The 22,524-nt window shown below is 39.9% G+C and overlaps 1 pseudogene; it reads right to left on the minus strand.

Annotated features, from left to right (window-relative positions):
• Window positions 1–675: 675 nt before the first annotated feature.
• LOC109075275 lies at window positions 676–20,529 on the minus strand (annotated as a pseudogene).
• Between the last annotated feature and the right edge of the window lie 1,995 nt (window positions 20,530–22,524).

Consider the following 22,524-nt stretch of genomic DNA (forward strand, 5'->3'; position numbering starts at 1 on the left):
AAATGCTGCTTTGCAAGCTACCTGAAATGAAGCATTAAAATTACTAAATGGAAATGAACAAAAACCAAACTGAAAATTAAAGCTGAAATAAAAATAACCTAAATAGTAATATTTATATGATAAAATGAAAACAATAGTAAAAATAAAATATTAATAAAAACTATAAATAATATTTAAATAATCTAATGTTTTTGACTGCTTTATTTGTAGCACTTCCACAAATCATTTTATCACAATGCAATAATAATACTTCTTGTCCTTCTTTCTTGAAATCAAGCCAAACTCAGTCAAGTATGAAGTGCATGCATTAGCCCTCTTTACTATGTGGCTCTTATAGATATACAGTGCAATATTCACACAATGTACAAAGGAAGACATAAATGACCAGACAGTCCTGTTTACAGATGTGAACAGCTAGATACACCCGTGTATTTTTAAGGGAGTGCTATATATATATATATATATATATATATATATATATATATATATATACATATATATATATATATATATATATATATATATATACACACACATATATATATACACATTTTCTGAGCATCAGTCATGAGTTTCTAAAGGTTACTTCAGGGAATAAAAATATGGTTGCATGTTAAAGAGTCATTAAATGTTAAAGAGCAATTAAACAGTTCCTAGTACACTTTCAGGTCTCTCTTACCTAAGAGAAAAAAGGACAATCCCAATGACAAGATTTAGTTGCTCTGTTATCCAGACAACTTTGAGAGTTCAGCTATATGAGGATGAAGCAAAGCCAAAGACAGTGTAATTAATTCATCATTATTATACAACTATGCATCAACTAAGACACACGTATTCTCTATGTTATGTACAATACTAACACTGAGAGGGAGAATATTGGTGTCTGAGCCAGTTTTGCAGATCCAGTTCATAGTTTTCTGTAGAATCACTGCTTGATGTGTCAGATGCTTTAGGTCTCTGAACTTTCTTGGGTCTTCTCATGGTCTTCTCCAACCTATTAAAGTAGCATTTATGAAAATCAAGGCAAAACAAATCTGCTCACCATTTTGGGAATGTAATCATTTACCTGCTTTCTGTATATGCCATAACGCTCCTTTTCATGCGTCAATGCAGCACGGAAATCTCCTTTACTTTCATGCACCTTTTCCAAAAGTGATGACTGTAAAGAGGGACAGGATAATGTCAGTTTTGAATCACTTTTCATTTATGTTTTTTGTCAGGTTGAGAATTTATGAGTACTGTATCCATCACGATGTGTTTGTGTTTCTGTTCAGTCTTCACCTTTATGCCAGTTTGAGAGATGAGGGTCCCTGATATTTGGAGGTCAGGGCAAGAACACAGGCCAACATACAATGAAGCACAAGACCTATCTTACTCTGTACAGGAGATGAACAAAAAATAGGTTTCAGTTAAAAGGGTTTTAATTCAATTTTTATTTTTTTTGTATTTAGTACTTAAGAATCAAACATTTGCAAAGATATGTATGAGCATTACTTATCAATATTGGGGATGATGCAAATATCATGGTCATTTAAGACATATGAATACATAAAGGAAAGTCTTACTGTTTGATCGTTTGGGGTCAGTAAGATTTTTAAAAATGTTTTCAAAAGAGGTCTCTTATGCTCACCAAGGCTGCATTTATTTGAGGAAAATACAATAAAAACAGAAATATTATTACAATTTCAAATATGTGTTCTCTATTACTCCAGTCTTCAGTGTCACATGATCTTTCAGAAATTATTCTAATATGCTGATTTGGCGTTTCAAAAACACATACTATTAATGGTGAAAATAGTTGTTTTTCTGTATTCCTTAATGAAGTTCAAAAGTACGGCATTTATTTTAAATAGAAAGCTTTTCTTGCATTATAATAGTCTTTACTGTCACTTTTGATCAATTTAATGTGTCATTGCTGAATAAAATTATTAATTTCTTTTTTTTAAATCTTATTAAAATGTATTTAAATAGAAAACAGTTCTTTTTAAATTGAATTTTCACCATATTACAGTAATTGTTATTAGTGTACTTTTGATCAAATAAATGCAGCTTTGGTGAGCATATAAAATAAAATATAGAATAAAATAAATGTAAAATAATTGTAGATGGAGTACAGCATGTACTACAGGCCACTAGTTGATGTTTTCGATGTCTGGTATTCATTATTATCACATTGCTATCATTATAACTCACATCCATTAAAGCCATCTCAGGGTGGTCCTCTTCACACACCAGGAGCATCAGGTAGCGAGCACGGTAAAGTAATCACAGCGCTGTCACGGACTGGCCCCCAGCAAAGCAATAAAGACCAAGGTGCTTCTACACAAAGGGGAAAGAACTTTGATTGTCCTGTTCATATATTGATGCCAGCATAACTGTATGATACTATAGTAAACCAGAGGTAAATTTATTTGAATAAATAAAGATGTTTACTTACATATTCCTGTATAGTGTTAGGATGCTCAATTCCCAGAACTCACTCACTGATCAGCACAGCCCTCTGCTGGTGACCGAGGGCCTGACAGCATAAAATTCAAAGTTTGTTTCAAAATGTCATTTTTAAATTATTTATTTAGGCTCATCTGTCATTCTAGAACATGTGATACCTCTCTGAGGATGTAGTGTATGCGTCCCAGTAACCGCAGACATCCTGATGCAGAGCTCCGTAGATGTTAGTGACCCAGAGCCTGGCTTATTAACTCACAGCCTTCTTTCAGACAACCTAGTGATGCACAAACATATAAAAGAGACTAAAGATTAAGGTTCAAAAGTTTGGGGTCAGCAAAAGTTTTTTATTTTTAATTAAATTAAAACATTTATTTAGCAAGGATGCATTAAATTGATTGAAAGTGACAGTGAAGACATTTTAAAATGTTACAGAAGATTTTTATTTCTAATAAATGTACTTTTGATTCATCAAAAAATCCTTAAAAAACTGTATTACTGTCAGGATACAAGCATGGAGATCGAGGTAAGTGAGTTCAAACACAACTTTATTTCTTCTAAGTGCATAGAGTGCAAGGTGAGTATTCCATGAATTAAAGAGTTGAAGCTGGGACGATCACTCGGTGCAGAACTAACAGCAGGTAAGCCCAATAACTTCAGGAATGTTGCCACAATACAGTCTCAAGTCTCTTTATCTCCTTCTTTCTCAGATGTGAACGGTAGCAATCGACTCAGACGGAACCGTAGAGAAATCAGGAGCACACGGGATCGCGGACATCAGGAACCAGATCTGGAGACAGTAGAACAGGAACACAAGGGTTAGTGAAACTCAGATAAGTACGTTACGTCAGGATTTCTCAGAGGAATCAGAGACTCTGGATACAACTGGTTAAGGTCCGTTCCTGTTGGAGGCTTGACAATAACTGGAGTTACTGAGGGAATTTTATGTGTTGGTTGATGAAGCAGTTGATATAGAACAGGTGCAAGTGATTAGTACTCTGGAGAGAGTGATCTCGGTGTGGTGGATGGCACTGAGCTTGATTGGTCCCTGACATGAACCGGTTTACATAGTCCGCGCCAGCGGGACTTGGACCCCGGCGCGGTGGGGGTCTGCCTTGAGGTCGTGGAGCAGGTCTCTCAGGATGCTGATTATGAAATTCAATGAGCAAATTGGGATCAAGGATGTCATTCCGAGGAACCCAACACCTTTCTTCTGGTCCGTAATCCTCCCAATCTACCAGGTATTCGAGTCTACCACCTCGACGTCGGGAGTCCAATATTTCCCTTACAGTGTAGATGGGTTCAGCTTCAATGGGTGGTATTGAGGGGTTTTCCTCAGGGGTTAGATCTGCAGAGGGAACAGGTTCAGGTGAGTGATGGGGTTTTAGGAGAGAGACATGAAATGTAGGGTGGATGCGGTACTGAACAGGAAGGCGAAGTTGGTAGGTAACTGGATTGACTCGTCTTGTAATGGGAAATGGACCGATGTATTTTGGACTCAGTTTCCGACAAGGTAGTCTTAAACGGATGTCTCGAGTCGAAAGCCAAACTAGTTGTCCTGGTTGGTATTCAGGAGCGTTGTGACGACGGGTATCTGCAAAGCGTTGTTGTCGATTCACGGCTTGTTGAAGATGATGGTGTGCCTGGTTCCATACCCTTTCGCTGTCTTGAAACCAGGTGTTGACCGCAGGTATTTCAGATGGTTCACCTGACCAAGGGAACAATGGAGGTTGATAACCAAGTACACATTGGAATGGTGGTCAGTTTTTGTGGATGTCTGCTGAAGGGAATTTTGAGCATATTCCGCCCATATTAAGTATCGACTCCAGAGGGTTTGATTTGGTGGCAAAAGATACGGAGGAACCGGCTACATCTTGGATTTTTCGTTCTGCTGACCGTTCGGACTGGGGGTGATAACCTGAGGTTAAGCTCACAGTTACATTCATTAAGGCAAAGAATGCTCGCCACACCTTGGAAATGAACTGGGGTCCTCTGTCGGACACAATGTCCTCAGGAATACCAAAGTTACGAAAGACATTCTCCATCAATAGTTCTGCAGTTACAAAGGCTGTAGGCAAGCCTTTCAGAGGGATGAGCTTGCAAGCTTTAGAGAGCGGTCAATGGCCACAAGGATGCAAGTATTGCCCTCGGAGGGTGGTAAATCTGTTACGAAATCAACTCCGAGGTGGGACCAGGGTCGATGAGGAACAGGTAGAGGCATAAGTTTTCCAGTAGGTAAGTGACGTGGATTCTTATTCATAGCACAGAGGATGCAACCCTGGATAAAGATCTTGATATCTTGCAGCATGTTTGGCCACCAGTAGCGAGTTTGGAGAACTGAACAGGTCTTACTTATCCCTGGGTGACCTGTACCAACTGATGAATGAGCAGAGGAGATTAGAGAGGTACGGAATTCTTCAGGTACGTAGATTTTTCCAGCTGGTTTCTCTGGAGGACTAGGTTGGTGTTGCGAAATTTCAAGGAGCTGTTCATTTAGGTCCCCACTGGATGGGGATGACACAACAAATTTCTCTGGCAGAATGGTTTCAGGTTCTTCATGGAATGTTTCGGGGGCATGGAGACGTGATAAGGCATCTGCTCGGATGTTCCTCGACCCAGGACGGTAAGAAATCTGGAAATGGAAACGGGAAAAGAAAAGGGCCCATCTGGCTTGATGCGAATTGAGTCTTTTAGCTTCCTTTAAATACTGGAGATTTTTGTGATCAGTGAGGACTATGAATGGATGTTTGGCCCCTTCTAACAAATGTCTCCACTCTTCTAGAGCAAGCTTGACTGCCAGAAGTTCTCGGTTCCCAATGTCGTAATGAACCTCAGCGGGGGATAACTTGCGCGTGAAAAGAATGCGCAGGGCATAGGTTTGGATGAGGAGTCTGAGTACTGTGATAAGACTCCTCCTACCCCGGTAGTAGAAGCATCAACTTCGACAATGAATGCTCTTTCAGGATTCGGGTGATGAAGCAAGGGAGCTGAGGTGAATGCTGTTTTGAGAGACTGAAAAGGCGTGTTCCGCCTCAGAGTTCCATAGAAGAGTCTTGGGCTTTCCCTTTAGGAGAGAGGTCAGAGGAGCGGTTAGCATGCTATACTGGTTAATGAATCTCCGGTAAAAATTGGCGAACCCAAGGAATCGTTGTAACTCCTTTACAGATTGCGGAGTGGGCCAGGAAGTGATGGCTTTGGTTTTACGGTCATCCATCTCAACTCCTCTTTCACTGATATTATACCCCAGAAACTCAACAGAAGTTTGATGGAATGTACATTTTTTTCTGCCTTCAGGAACAAAGAGAATTCTCTGAGTCGTTGGAGTACTAGGGAGACGTGGTGTTGATGTTCTACTGGATCTCTTGAGAAGATTAGGATGTCATCAATATAGACTATTACAAAGTGATTTAGGAAGTCTCGGAATACTTCATCCATAAAGCTTTGGAATACTGAAGGGGCGTTGACAAGTCCATATGGCATGACAAGATACTCGTAGTGTCCTGCGGGGGTGATGAACGCTGTCTTCCACTCATCCCCTTCTCGTATTCTAATGAGATTATACGCACTTCTTAGATCAAGCTTGGTAAAAATCTTAGCCTCTCGGAGTTGTTCAAGAGCAGATGGGACCAACAGGAGTGGATAACTGAATTTGACTGTGATTTTATTCAGTGCTCTGTAATCTATACATGGACGTAAACCTCCATCTTTCTTAGGGACGAAAGAAGAAACTGGCGGCAGCAGGTGATGTGGAGGATCGGATATAACCCTGTTGTAGAGCTTCTTTGATGTATCTTTGCATGGCTTCTTGTTCGGGAATGGACAAGGAGGTAAATTCGACCCTTTGGGATGGATTCCCCTGGAATCAATTCAATGGCACAGTCCCAAGCTCGATGTGGAGGCACCTTGGAGGCTGCTACAGGATTGAACACGTCAGTGAACGATGAGTAACAAGACGGGATTGACACTGACAGGTTTTCTGTGGGACTTTCGATGGATGTCGAGCTCACTGGAATCGACTCTGGTGGGTCGGCACTGAATGGGACTGGGAATTTAATGTCAGTCGAAGAGCATTAACAACCCCATTTCAGTATCTTGCCAGACTACCAATCAATGGAAGGTTTTGTTGTATGAGCCATGGGCGACCAAGGATAATATCAGCCTGACTATTTTCAAGAACAAACGGGTCAAAGGATTCATGATGGTGGGTGTCTTCAACACATAATATGATTGGCTTTATCTGAGAAGTCACATACCCCTTATTGATGATTTCCCCCGTTACGGCATGGATTGAGTATGGCTTGGAGGTGTTGGATTTCTGGAGCTGGAGCTTCTTGCAGAGGTCTCCGGAAATGAAATCCAAAAAAAAAAACCTGCTGAACCGGAGTCCACGATGGCTGTTACAGAAACATGGAAATTCATAGACTTTAAGGTCACTGGTATTGTTAATGGAGCTGTTACTGAACGGGAGGTGAGAACAGAACTCACAAGCATCCGGGGGGGTCTCGTAGGACATGAACGTAGAAAATGACCATCCCGTCCACAATATAGGCATAATTTTAATTCTCGACGTCGAACCCGCTCAGCTTGAGACAATCGATGTGTGTCAACTTGCATCTTCTCTATTGTCGTTTCTGAGGGGACTTCAAATGAATTCTTATGTGGTATGAAAGCTGTTTGTTGTACCTCTTGATAACACCCTTGAGATCTTTGGTGCACACACGAGGGTTTTGTTGTATAAATTTCTCAAGTCCGATGGCATCATCATAAATTGCAAGTTGGAGGCGAAGTGCAGGATTTAAACCACGTCGATAGACAGAAAGTAGAGCCTTTTCGTCCCACCCACTTGCAGCTGCTAAGGTTCAGAATTCCAGAGAATATTCTGAGACTGATCTTTTACCTTGGTGTAATTGTAACAGTTTATCACTAACCGTTGAATCTTCTACAGGACGTCCAAAAACTTCTTTGAAGTGATTTATAAAGTCCTGTACTGAGGATGTGACTGTCGTTTCCTGTGTCCACAATGTTTCAGCCCATCTTAATGCCGTGCCCGATAACTGCTGGATAATGAAAGAAACTTTAGATTTTTCAGTTTGGATATAACTGTGTCTGTTGTTCAAGGGCAAGTGAACACTGCAACAGAAAACCGTTGCAGTCCTCCGCCCGGCCGGAGAATGGCGCTGGTCGTGACGTGGGGTTAGCGAAGCAAACCAGTGTGGAAGCGCTGGTTGCGGGCGGTGTAGGATTCATAGCCGTGGAAGTTTATCCTCCTTTTCTACGGTCAAGCCTTCTGTCAGGATACAAGCATGGAGATCGAGGTAAGTGAGTTTCAAAACACAACTTTATTTCTTCTAAGTGCATAGAGTGCAAGGTGAGTATTCCATGAATTAAAGAGTTGAAGCTGGGACGATCACTCGGTGCGGAACTAACAGCAGGTAAGCCCAGTAACTTCAGGAATGTAGCCACAATACAGTCTCAAGTCTCTTTATCTCCTTCTTTCTCAGATGTGAACGGTAGCAATCGACTCCGACGGAACCGTAGAGAGATCAGGAGCACAAGGGATCGCGGACATCAGGAACCAGATCTGGAGACAGTAGAACAGGAACACAAAGGTTAGTGAAACTCAGATAAGTACGTTACGTCAGGATTTCTCAGAGGAATCAGAGACTCTGGATACAACGGGTTAAGGTCCGTTACTGTTGGAGGCTTGACAACAAGTGGAGTTACTGAGGGAATTTTGTGTGTTGGTTGATGAAGCAGTTGTTATAGAACAGGTGCAAGTGATTAGTACTCTGGAGAGAGTGATCTCTGTGTGGTGGATGGCACTGAGCTTGATTGGTCCCTGACAATTACAGTTTCCACAGAAATATTAACTGTTATTAACATAGTAACGCTTTGTTTTCTTTGCGTACAAAAAGTATTCTCGTCCCTTCATAACGTTACAGTTGAATCACTGATGGCAGATGGAGTATTCTGATGATGTCTTTCATATCTTTTCTGGACCTTGACACTGTTATTTATTTGGCAGTCTATGGGACAGTCACAAGCCTCCCGGTTTTCATCCAAAATATATTAAATTGTGTTCCAAAGATGAACAAAGCTTTTACGGGTTTGGAACGACATGGGGGTAAGTGATTAATGACAAAATTTTCATTTTGGGGTGGAGTATCCCTTTAAGACTCATCCATGCCCTCCTAAAACGCCTCGTTTAAAGAGGCCCCCCCACATGTCTCTGTCACTGTGTGGGAAGATTTGTATTCTCCAGGTCAAATGTTCACGCAAAGAAAGAAGGCGTAACTTTGATTCTCATTGTAGTATTGTTGCTGATGCCACCATGTCGTGGGGACACTGTGTTTTGTTGTGAAAGCGAAAATACTTTGTTTGGCCTTCCAAAAGAGGACACAACTAGAAATCAGTGGTTAAGTTGTATTTACAACACTGTTCCAGAACAGTTCAACCCAAATATTCGAGTGTGTGCAGTGCATTTTATGGAGGACTGTTTCCTGAACCTGTGAAAGTAGCCTACAATGCCGTCTACACACAAAGGCTGTTTCTATAAAGTGGGGCAATTCCAACTTTTTTAAGGACAGTCTGGTGCTTCTGACTCACAGCCTGTAAGTACATATTCATATTTAAAGAACTTGCCACTGACGTTTTATGCACAGTTTTTGAGCAGTGTAGAGTGCTTGTTTGTCGTTTCTCCGATCACAAATGCAGACATGGTTTTATGTTTACGTGGCGCGAAAGCAACGTGTAAAAAGACAGTATAAGTCATTATAATCCGTAATTATGTCCCCACTGGATGCAACAAAAGCATCTTTTGTAATGGGTTTTATTGGATTTGACTGGTCGTGCTGGGAGATGGCATCACAGTATCTTAAGGGGCATAACATTTCGTCACACGCTTGATTTCTTTGGCCAATCACAATGCACTGGATAGCTGGCCAATCAGCGTACACCTCGCTTTTCAGAATGATGAGCTTTGTAAAAATCGACGCGTTTCAGAAGGCGGGGCATAGAGGAGCAACATTAATGTACAGCCTTGGTGGGAATAAGAGACTTCTTAAAAAAATAATAAAAAAAAAACCCTACCCCAAACTTCTGAACGCAAGTGTATATATGCATATACATATATATCAACTGTCCTTGTGTTTAATTTAACTTAAATTTTTATTCTCTTGTTCTTTTGTATGTAAAATGCCTTGAGAAGCTAACTAAAAGTAATATTTATTATTTTTATTATTATTAAATACTTTTATTTAGATTTTTGTTAATATATTCCAATAATTTTTGACACTTTAAAAATAAAATTTAAATACAATGCAATACAATTAAAAATGTAAATAAATAAATAAATAAATAAAGTAAGTAAAATATTTTAGGCTAATAACATTTGTCCCCTAAATTATTCCTACACCTAGACTTACTCTGAATGCTCACCTTGCTGTACCCTAGACTGAACACAATGCAGGAGAAAAAGTGCATCACTGGACCTAGGGCTGATGTGCTTTACTACAGGAAAAATGTTAAGGATGTCCTCTTCAGTGAATACAGTTTTGTGCTCAGAATCATAATGATATTCTCTTAAAAGAATCTGAAGGAGAGATGGAGATGGAGTAGTTTTCAGAGTTAGAGAGAAGCACAGTGACTGCCAAAAACTCATGTTAAATCATGTCTAGTACAAACTGATATACCTGAATTCCAGTTTTGATGGGGATCTCTCTGAGCAGGGTGATCCTCTGCAGCCTGCATTTGTTCACAGCCTCTTCCACACTTCCACTGCCAGAAGGAGATGAGATCCTAATCATATCAAATCACAGCACAGCATCTATTTGTGTTCAGAGAACAGGACACTCACCAGGGCAGGCTGTAATGGTACTTCTGAGCCTTAGCCCCCCAAAGGTCACTTGGTGTGAGGTTGGACCAGACAGTCACAGATGCACAGCTCCGCCTTCTCCTACTCCTGCATCTAAGCTAACCCCCACGTCGTTCCAAACCTGTAAAAGCTTTGTTCGTCTTCGGAACACAATTTAAGATATTTTGGATGAAAACTGGTAGGCTTGAGACTGTCCCATAGACTGCCAAGTAAAAAAAAAAAGTATGAAAAGCATCATCAGAATAGTCCATCTGCCGTCAGTGATTCAACCGTAACATTATGAAGTGACGACAAAACTTTTTGTACACGAAGAAAACAAAAATAACGACTTTATTCAACAATTCCTCTCCTATGTGTCTCTCCAAATCAGCGTAGCGCCATTTTGGCAAATCTGAGCAGTACGCAGGCGGCGTACGATCTTCTGTGTCAGCTGCGCCACATGGATATGTTTTTTTATATGTATTTATGCTTTGGTTTGAAAGAAAACAGCGCAACAGCGCAGCTGACACAGAAGAGCGTACAGCTGGTTTCATCCAAAATATCTTAAATTGTGGTTACAGGTTTGGAACGACATGGGGGTAAGTGGTTAATGACAAAATTTTCATTTTGCGGTGGAATAACCCTTTAAGCATATAAGAACAGGTTTTGGCAAGGGTATCATAATATACAACATTATATTAGTGTTATCCCCACCAAGCATTATAATTTCTGGACACTCACCAAAGGATATGTCTTAAACAGATGTTTTGCACATCTGGTGATGAGCTCACAGAGTGCAATTCTCTGAAAGAGGTTATTATTTTTTTTTTTTTTTACTTTTTCAGATTTCATCATTATATGATGTAGGTAGAGTAGTCTTGCACATATTTCTCTTTTGAACTTCTCTTAAGTGTAAGGTGAGTTAGTTATATTAATAATTGATATTTATTATATTATAATGAGCATATTTTAATATTAACTATATTAAAAGACCTGATATCTCTCAATTATACTATACATACATACATACAGTATATATATATACAGTATACAAATACATACAGTATATAAATATAATATATATATATATATATATATATATATATATAGTTGAATATTGTTAGCTGTTTGATGAATTGCTTTTGTTGCTTTTGTCTGCTAAATGCATAAATTATAATTATCTCTTACTTATTATAATAATAAAAAATATTACACACCTGTTTTTATCATCATTATATATATATATATATATATATATATATATATTACTAACTAGCATATTAGACTGATTTCTGGAAAAATGCTTGTGAAATATTCAGCTGAAATAAACTTCATTTTAAAATATATTAACATAGAAAACATTTTACATTTACATTTCACAATATTACTCTGTAGTCTACTGTATTTGTTGTACTTTTGAATGGTAGCATACAAATATGTAAAGATATACTGTATGTGACTGTGTAAGTTGCATTCAGAATTGACTGAATTGACTGCATGAGTGAAATACACACTTACATAGACATGATCAGGTCTTTCCTTCTGGGATATCTTCTCAGTGTACTCCAGCACAGTTCCCAAGTAGAGGATGTTGATGCCGTGCTGATGGAGAGCCTCTGTTAGTGTGACACCATCTGTAGGCATTGATGTGTGGTCCAGGCAACTCTTCGTCTAAAGAGACACACAGTTGAAGATGTGGGGTTACACAAGGACAGACATCAGGGATAATCTGTTTTATCAGTGCAATCATTATAAAAAAAGCAACTTACAAATGCAGGGATTTGATTGGATATTAGAAAGAATGCTGTATACTTTAACTGCTGTTTCTGTATGTCTTCCGTACTTTCCTTGGGAAAACGTACATCTGTTAAAAGAATGGAAATATAAGTAATGTTCATATTTACCAATATACATATTACTAATACTGTCTGCTGGTTCAAAAAGCTAACAGCACACCTGCACACAAGATGCTAGGGTTGAAATGTATGTCAAAATTATTCCTGACGGAGGAGAAGATATGCTTTATTGAAGAACCCTGCTGGATGTTAGTCACAGGCACATTTTTTAGGGAATGGTGCTCTGCGTCCTGGTCTGGGAGAGTGACAGTAGCTGAGGGAAGCTGAGGCATAGTGTTAGATCACTCTTTATCGCAGATGTGCCAATGGCTTCGGCAATTTCTCTTTAATGCTCAGTACTTTTGGAGACAGTCTCCATAAATGTCTGGTATCTGATGACATAGTCATACATATAAAAACATTGTTTAGCTCAAAACCTCACATTAGGTTAATATCTGCACCGTGATACATAGTTTTTTTCCCATTCTGTGCATTTATTTTTACTGTTGGGATTGCTACACCCAAAATGATTTGTGAAATATTTACACTGAATTATAATAAAAAACACTGAAATAATTCAATAAATTAAGTGTGTGAGTGAATCTCACAAAACCTGTCATTATTCATATTTCACCTTTATCTTATTCCATTGCATCCTGACGCTGTTTTCATTCAAATTTAGCAAACTTTCCTCAAAATTCAGTCAAAACTGTAATGCCTTTATTTTATTTTTATTTTTGGTTATTTTCATATTTATTTTATTTATTTAAATTTCTCAATTATGATTCTCATTAGATTCACATTTTTACTGATTCACATACATTACCACGATAAAGTAATTTTTTAATTTGTATTTAAATATTTTATCTTTAAATACCATTAATACTGTACAATTTAAACCACTATGATGCTTAAATACTTTACAATTAAATTCTATATATAGTCTAATTTTTTATTATTTATTTTATTTTTAAATACCATTAATACTGTACAATTATATATATATCTATCTATATATATCTATCTATCTATCTATCTATTATATCTCTCTTTATATATTATATTGTATATATATATATATACACACACACACACACACTCACATATATATATATAAATGGTAAAGTGAATTGTAAATCGGGAGAAATGTGTAAAATCTTAAAATGGGTTTCATTTTCTGTATGTAAATACTATTGTTTATTCTTTTGATTTTGGGGTAAAGTATGACAGGTTTAATGAGATTCACCCAGGTATTGATCATAAGACAGGTGAATATTACCTGTGCTCCACAAAGGCATCAATGAGTCCCTGTCTCAGGCAGACCAGGCGATGAGGATGTAGCCTTGGAAAGCCTAGATGTTGACGCACAGGATTTAAATCCTCTCCGTCCACAGGAAGGAAGTTGAGGTCAGGTGGGAAGGTAAAAATCCAGGATGTAGCTCCAACCATCATTACCCACAATGCCCTTGTGCTCCACAGCACAACTCTACTGCTGTATCATCTTTGTTTAGCACTAGGTGGCGCTGCACTCTCAGCTTCTTACTGGGTTTGTTAAGCAGCTCCAGATACCTTCATAGAGTATGAAATATTGCGGTTATATATACATCTTTATTGTTTATGTAATTTCTGACACATTGTAAGGATAAAAATGGCCTTAATGCTTTTACCTGTCATCAAACACAATAGTCTTGCCAAAGTCAATGGAGCCATAGACAACACTCTGTTCTTGGTCACTGCCCCGCACGATAGTTTGGGCAGTGACGCGGTAGCCACGGTAATCGATCAGTCGCAGCCCCACCTCCCAGATCTCTGTACTGGGCCTTCACATCAAAGCCTAAACTACAGAAAATGTTGTTCCAGATGAACATTTGTTGTCGTGGTTCTTCACTAGGGTCGTTACCATCTACCACTGCCATGGCTCCTTGAGTGGCAGTGCTCACAAAATCGCTGTTAGCCTAAAAAGCCAGTAAAAGGTGGTCATTATTGGTCTAGTTTTTAGATACAGTCTAAACAGATATCAGGATCAGACAATACAGTTTAGGTTTTTCAGAAGTCAGATTTAGTTTTTGGGTTGGCTAGTTTTCTACGGGCCTGTTTTCACTGATTCGATCACAAGTGGACACCGCTAATAAGGTGTAAATAGGGTATAAAACATTTTAAGCTTGTCCACTTTGAATCCACTTCCAGAGGTAGCAGAAAACACATTTAACAAGATTGCTTTCACCGACCTGACACATGAGCGTTATGGGATGTGTTTTGCGAAACCACACCAAAACAATTGATCCAAACTTCAGTTGTTAAGCCAAAACACACAGATTATGCTTGATATCGCTGTTACCATTCATATCCTTTCTATTCACTTCTTTTTCCTTTAATTCAATCGTACTGCTTTCATCTTGTGAAACTGATATAGAGTGTTCTGAAATAATAGGGGAGGATCTAGATGAAATCCAAGGGGTCACTTGAAATACATTTAAAATCCATGGTAAGATCAGATGTAAATTGCAATGCGTCTCAGCTGACCACTTGTGATGCGAAATCACAAGAAAATGCATCTTAATACAATCTATAAACAAGGCCTAAAAAAACTAGAAAACATAAATTACTTTTGTAACTGTAAAAGCAATTTGTGTAACCTTTAAAGCCTTTTTTGGTTCTAAATTGAACACATATGATAAGTGGTAAAGAGACCTTAAAAACAACTCGGTCCCTCATCAGATGATCAGTCACATTTTTCCTTGGAAGCTCTCTTGTGGTCTGAAGTTCTTCATTCCAATCCCGGGCCTTTGTTCAACACAGAGGTATTGATTAAAATCTATTAATGTAACTCGGCATGTGTGCTGGCTTTCAGCGTGTTTACCTGAGCAGGCACGTGTTCTTCATAACCCAGGCTGAAGGAGCTGACATCCTCCGCTCGAACACGGTCCATTGTATGGTCTAGTGTTGGAGCAGTCCAGCTGAACACCTGGAACAGTGTGGCAATCCTTTCAAAGGGGTGTGTGGACCCTCTAAAATAAGAGAGAAGATAGAGTTTGATAGTTTTTACATATTCATATTCAATTATATTTTTAAGTAAATTTTGTACTCCTATTATTTTATTCAGAACAGTACATATTTTGCAGCTCTACAAGACTTAAAAGATTCCTATACAAATAAATACATTTTAATACATTTCCTAAATAAATGAACAGTTCTAATATTATGTTATTATTTAAAACAGACAATAGATTTAAAAATGTGTCAATAAAGGGTAAATTGTAATTAGCTGATTGTAACTCTACTGATAAATTATTTTATATATATTGATATTTTTACTTTTGTACTTAAATACTTAAAAAAATATATTTTGTATAATCAGCATCAATTATAGATAGGGCAATTAATATCAAATATATTTTACAATGTAAAGTACTATAATGCATAAATGCTTAAATACCACTCAAGAATTGTGGCTTTTAATTAAGTAAAATGTAGGTGAAGTACTCATGCTTTAGCTCAAATTTTTGTTACTCTTTTACTCCTTGTGAGAACTGGCATGCCTCCTTTTCAGCAAGACACTGAAGTTCTTCTTAAACTTAAAACTGGACTGATATGACCCAGGAGATCCAGCAGAGCATGACTGAGGACACTAGGATTGGCTGGTTTTGGATTAAAGCTGCAAGGCGTAGACCTAAGAGAGACAGATTTTTAAAAAATACTTTTCTATTTGTCTTTTTGAGGGAAAGGACAATCTGGAAGACGAATGATTTTTTTAGAACCCGCGAGTTGATGCTGTTATACTGAAGTGTCTGTCTTCCATGGTGACCACATTAAGATACAATTCCATGCATCTTTCTGTTTCCAGAAGGGGGATCCAACTACTCATGGTCAGAACCTTCAAACACTCTGAGGACTGTTTAAGAGATGAACAACTACAATTATCATCTTCATTATTATCCCAGAAATAAACCATATGTTAATCTAGCACACCTTTAATGTCATTAATGTCACAGATCCTATAATTCTTACCTTCCCAAAATTCGTATGAGGTAGCAGGGGTATCAGAAGACACTTCAGCTCATCTGCCTCAACCCCTCACCTCCTCACTTGGGTTTGCTGTTCTCTAGGAATAAAATAAATGTAAAATATTATGAAGCCACCATATTTGTACTGCATAAAGACTTGCAATGTGGATGTAACCACGGTAAATACCACGGGAAACACTCTGGGATTCACAACAGACTAAGAAAAAGAGTACACAGCCCTCCTCTGCCGAGCATTCTGCTTGCCAATGTCCAATCTCTGGGGAATAAGAGCCAGGATAAGTTTCCAACGGGACATTAGGGACTGTAACATCCTTTGTTTGTCTGAAACATGTTTCACAACCTCTGTCCCGCACACTGCTGTAACGCCGTCTGATAACTTCTCTGTTTTATGGATGGACAGGACAGTAGAGGCCGGTAAATCCAAAGGTGGTGGAGTGGGTTTCATGATCAACAAGAAATGGTGTGACCCCAGGAATATCTCCACTCTGTCGCGCTCTTGCTAGCCTCATTTTTGAACATTTATCCATTATTTGCCGCCCATTCTATCTGCCCCGGGAGTTTTCATCGATCATCGTTACCGCTGTCTACATTCCACCACAGGCAGACACAAGCTTGGCTTTGTCTAAGCGTCAAAATGTGCTCAGCGGTTACATTAACAAACATCATGATGCTGCTTCTATCATCGCGGGGGATTTTAACAAAGCCAACCTCAGGCAGGTTATGCCTAACTTTTATCAACATGTATCCTGTCCAACCAGAGGACTGAATACACTGGATCATTGCTACTCTCAGTTTAAGAATGCCTACAAATCTCACTCACTACCAGCTTTTGGCAAATCGGACCATGCCGCCATTTTCCTCACACCGGAATATAAACAAAGGCTCGTTCAAGAACCCCTGGTGCAGAAGGTGGTGACGCGCTGGTCCGCCCACTCTGAAGCCATGCTACAGGCGGCTCTTGATGACGTAGACTAGGACATGTTCCGAGCGAGTTCCTCTGACGTCAGCGAGTTCACGGATGTAGCATTAAGCTTTGTAAACACGCTAAGCGAACAAGCCATGGATACAATAACTATAAGGACCTTTTCAAATCAAAAACCGTGGGTGGACAGAACAATCCGTGCTGCAGTAAACTAATGCACTGCTGCATACAACGCCGGTCTCTCGTTGGGGAACATGAGCGAGTACAAAACATTGTGCTATGATCTCCGACGGGCAGTAAAAGCCGCCAAACACCGATACAGGGAACGCATAGAGTCGCATTCCCAGCTAAACGACTCCCGACGCATGAGGCAAGGACTAAGAACCATCTGTTCCTTTGGTAACACGTTCCTTGCCCCCACGTCAACAGTCATGAAGGTCTTTGAGAAACTTATAAAGAACAACATTTGCTCCTCCATCCCTGATACATTGGACCCTCGGTGGTTCAGTTTGCCTATCACCCCATACAGATTTACTCAAAGGTGAACCATCTCTCACATTGGACCCTCCAGTTTGCCTATCACCCAACAGATCCTGAAGAAAACAGATTTACTAAAGCTGCACTCTTCCCTCAAGCACATTGACAGCAGCAATGGGAACTATGTAAGGCTGCTATACATTGAGCTCAGCTTTCAATACTATAGTCCCCATCAAGCTAGCTTCCAAACTCATGGTCCTCTGCCTGAATTCTTCACTCTGCAACTGGATTCTTGATTTCCTGGTAGACCTCAAGTGGTGAAAGTAGGCCAGTTCACCTCCAACTCCATCACCTTGAATGTAGGAGCCCCACAGGGCTGTGTCCTGATTCCCCTGCTCTACTCTCTCTATACACATGACTGCTTGTCTTCCCACAGCTCCACATCTATTATCAAATTTGCTGATGATACTGTGGTTCTGGGCCTCATTTCCAACAATAATGAAGCCACATACTTGGATGAGGTAGAGAAACTCACATCATGGTGCCAGGACAATTGTCTCTCTATGAATGTGAGTAAAACTAAAGAGCTGATTGTGGACTTCAGGAAGAGACAGCAGCGGCCCTATACTCCTCTTATGATCAGCGGGACCCCTGTGGAGAGGGTGAGAAACTTCAAGTACCTTGGTGTAAACATCTCCGAGGACCTGATTTGGACTTCACACATCCAAACTCGGGTTAATAAAGCCAGGCAAAGACTGTACCATCTGCGACAGCTGAGGAAATTCAGGGTTTCACCAGCAAAAGCCCTGCAGAGAGTTGTGCGCTTAGCTGAGCGCATGTCAGGGTCTGCTCTCCCCTCTCTGCAGGACATCTACCTCAAAGGCTGCAAAAGCAGAGCTGTTAAAATCATTAAGGACTCTAACCACCCTGGTAAATGTCTTTTCATTTACTGCCATCTGGTAAGCGCTTCCGTAGCCTGATGGCAAAAACTGAGAGACTTAGGAGGAGCTTCTTTCCCCAGGCCATCAGGCTCCTAAACTCAAACTCAGTCTCTTAACTTCTACATGACTTCACTTAATTGTCAGTAAGATACTTAATATAGTGACATTGTCACTAGCACACAGGATTTTCTATAATTTTTTATTTTTATTTATTTACTTTTTTTTACTACCTCTATTGCTGCTATGTAAATACCCTGTACAACTTGTTTGCACATTCTCCTCTCTTGTACATTCCTGCTCATCTTAATATTTATTAGGTCATAAGTTTTGTGTACTGTATATTTTATTTCATATTTATTTTATTTTATTCTTTTTTTATCTTACTTTTTCCATACCATATTTATATATAATTTTCTTATGTTTGTACTCTTTAATAATTGCACTGTCCATGGAGCGGAAATGACTTACATTTCACTGCTGGTCATATGCTCTCCATATAACCATGTATGTGACAAAAAAAAATCTTAAATCTTGAAGCTCTCTGATGTGGCGTAAATGGATACGCACTTCTCGAACAGTGTACGGCTCTAAGTCATATTTAAAATGGGAGCAAGAACAGAAATTTGAGGCAGTCAATTATGTTAAAGGGGTCCTATTATGCTTTTTCACTTTTTTCAACTTAAGTTAGTCTGTAATGTTGCTGTTTGAGTATAAAAAGATCTGCAAAGTTACAAAGCTCAAAGTCTACTTCAGAAGGAGACATTTTATTTAACAGAAATCACTTTTCAAAACTACAACGAACAACTCGTTTGGGCTACAAACCATATTTTCCGGGATTTGTGATATCACAAATATCGATGAATGGGATGAGACGAGGTTGAGCTGCACTAGAGAAGGCAACGAGTGTTATCACTATGCTGGAGACACGCTAGCTTTCCCAAAGGCAGACGAACTTAGAGTGGTTACAATCATCTGGGTTTAAATTGGGCTCAAATTGATTTGATTTTGATGCAATATTTACACTGAAGCTAGCAGGCAGCTATGGTAAGGGGCATAACATTTCCTGACCAGGCGCAGAGTGCTGCCAATCAAAACACACACTGGCCCAGCTAACCAATCACAGCACATTTCGTATTTCAGAAGGCGGGCCTTCATTTGATACAGGAATTATTCGAGCCATTTGTGCCAGACTGGGGAGAGAGCTGTTGTAATAATGTAAAATATGTGAACAAAAACAATAGATTTTCAAACTAACTAGTTTGAGAGCCTGTTCTAGTACAGCCCCCAAAACAAAATCAAAACTTTGTAAAAGAGCATAGTAGGACCCCTTTAACACACTTCATTAATAAAATTAAAACCATCAGTGCACAATTTTCCACACCACAATCTGTAAAGCACATCTCACCAGCAAACACACATTCACATCCTTCTATTCACTCTCTGAGGCAGAAGTCTCCAAACTCATCCTTTCTAATCATCCTACTTCTTGTCCGCTTGATCCTATTCCATTTCATCTCCTTCAAGCCATTTCTCTCACAGTTATACCTGCACTCACTCACATCATTAACACATCCCTTCACACTGGTGTTTTTCCCTCAGCATTTAGACAGGCTCATATAACCCCTCTACTTAAGAAACCTACCCTTAACTCATCTTTTTAGAGAATTACAGACCGGCTTCCCTTCTTCCTTTTATGAAAAATCACTTGAACGAGCTGTGTTCAACCAAGTCTCTGCCTTTCTCACCCAGAACAACCTCCTAGACAGCAACCAGTTTGGTTTCAGAAATGGACATTCAACCAAGACTGCCCTGTTCTCAGTTGTTGAAGCCCTAAGACTGGCAAGAGCAGATTCCAAATCTTCAATACTTATCTTGCTGGATCTCTCCGCTACTTTTGACATGGTTAACCACCAGATCCTCCTGTGAACCTTACTGGCAAAGGGCATCTCAGGAACCGCACTCTAGTGGTTTGAGTCTTACCTCTCAGTCCTTCAAGGTATATTCGAGAGGTAAGGTGTCCAAGTCGCGTCATCTAACTACTGGGGTGCCTCAGGGCTCAGTTCTTGGACCACTTCTATTCTCTGTCTACATGGCATAACTAGGTTCTGTCATTCAGAAATATGGCTTTCATATCACTGCTATGCTGATGACACTCAACTCTACCTCTCATTCCATTCTGATGATCTGACTATACCTGCTTATATCTCAGCTTGTCTAACAGACATTTCTTGCTGGATGAAGTACCATTACCTTCAACTCAACCTTGCCAAGACAGAACTGCTTGTGGTTCCATCAAACCCATAGTTTAATCACAATTTCACCATCCAATTAGGCACATCGACCATAACTCCTTCAAAAACAGCCAGAAATTGTTATGATTGATGATCATCTGACTTTCTCAGACCACATTGCTAAAACTGCCCGGTCCTTTAGATTTGCTTTATTCAACATCAAGAAGATTAGGCCCTTTCTTTCAGCCAAAAAAAGACAGCACGTCACACCTCTGTTTATCAATTTGCACTGGCTACCAATAGCTGCTCGCAGAAAATTCAAGGCATTGATGTTTTGATGCAAAACCACCACTGGCTCTGCACCCCTTTACCTAAATTCATTACTTCAGACTTATTTAACCTCTAGAAGCTTGCGTTCTGCAAGTGAACTTCGCTTTATTGTGCCATCCCAAAGAGGCACAAAATCACTTTCACAGACTATTAAATTAAATGTTCCCTCCTAGTGGAATGACTTGCCCAATTAATCCGAGCAGCTGAGTCCTTAGCAATCTTAAAGAAAGCTAAAAACACATCTCTTCCATCTTTATTTGACCCTCTATTTGACCTGCTCTCTATTCTAATTCTTAAAAATAAAAAAAAAACACACTTGTCCCACTCTATTCATTTACTTGTATATCATTGCTCTTTTGATCGCTTCCTTTGTACTCATTTGTAAGTTGCTTTGGATAAAAGTGTCTGCTAAATGAGTAAAATGTAAATAATGATTCTTTGTCCTTGTGACGAGTGGGGCGGGGCCGAGAGCCGTGGGAACGGAGCGAGGCCGGTGGAGTGATTGGGAAATGAGCGACACCTGCTCCACTCACCGGTCTCGAGTCCCACGGAGGAGATGTTTTATGTTTATTTTGGTTACGAAGTTTTATTTGAATGAGGACGCAGGTTAATGGGTTTTTAATAACCAAAATGGTTTTAAAACAGTGCGCGCCAGCCCCTCCCGGGGGGCTGTCGCGCAAAACCAAAAACCAAACCACAAATTAAACCCAGCCTTGAATGTCTCGCTTCACTGTCGTCGCTCCTCTTTTGTATCCTCCCGATCTCCTCCGTGGGACTCGAGACCGTGTGAGTGGAGCAGGTGTCGCTCATTTCCCAATCACTCCATCGGCCTCGCTCCGTTCCCACGGCTCTCGGCCCCGCCCCACTCGTCACAGTCCTATATAGTACAATTGATTTATACAGTGTTGCGGGGTGGAAGGATCACATGACAAGGAGAGCTTAATTTAAGGCCCCGGAGGGTGGATTTATTGAAAGGCAAGGGAATATGTGAACAGTGATGGTGCTCTAGCTCGCTGTGGTCCTCAGTCGTGTCCAGGTGCAGGTGAATCTGTGCCATGCTCTTGGCGGAGCTGATTGCTCACTCAGTGCTCTCTGGAATGGAATAGAGAGTGTTAGTCTGCTGTACCATGGAGAGGCTTCTCACCCTTCATCAGTGAGCATGCTGCTTATCTGCCGGTGGGTTAATGACTCCCAGGTGTGGCTGATCAGCCCTTAGTGGTCAGAAGCAGGTGCTCCTCGTGAGCCGGGGTCAGCTTCCTGATGCTCCTCACCTTCTTGAACCTGGGAGAGGATGGCTTCAAGTCTTGTGTCAGAGGCTTCTTGAACCTGGGAGAGGATGGCTTCAAGTCTTGTGTCAGATGAAGGCTCCTCCACCTCAGGTGTCCAACACACCTTCTCTGGCTGCCCCTTCCTGGTCAGGTCTGTCAGGGGGGTGGCTAAGGAGGAGAAGTTAGGGATGAAACAGC

This window comes from Cyprinus carpio, chromosome A21 (assembly GCF_018340385.1).
Source record: "Cyprinus carpio isolate SPL01 chromosome A21, ASM1834038v1, whole genome shotgun sequence".
NCBI classification, from domain to species: domain Eukaryota; kingdom Metazoa; phylum Chordata; class Actinopteri; order Cypriniformes; family Cyprinidae; genus Cyprinus; species Cyprinus carpio.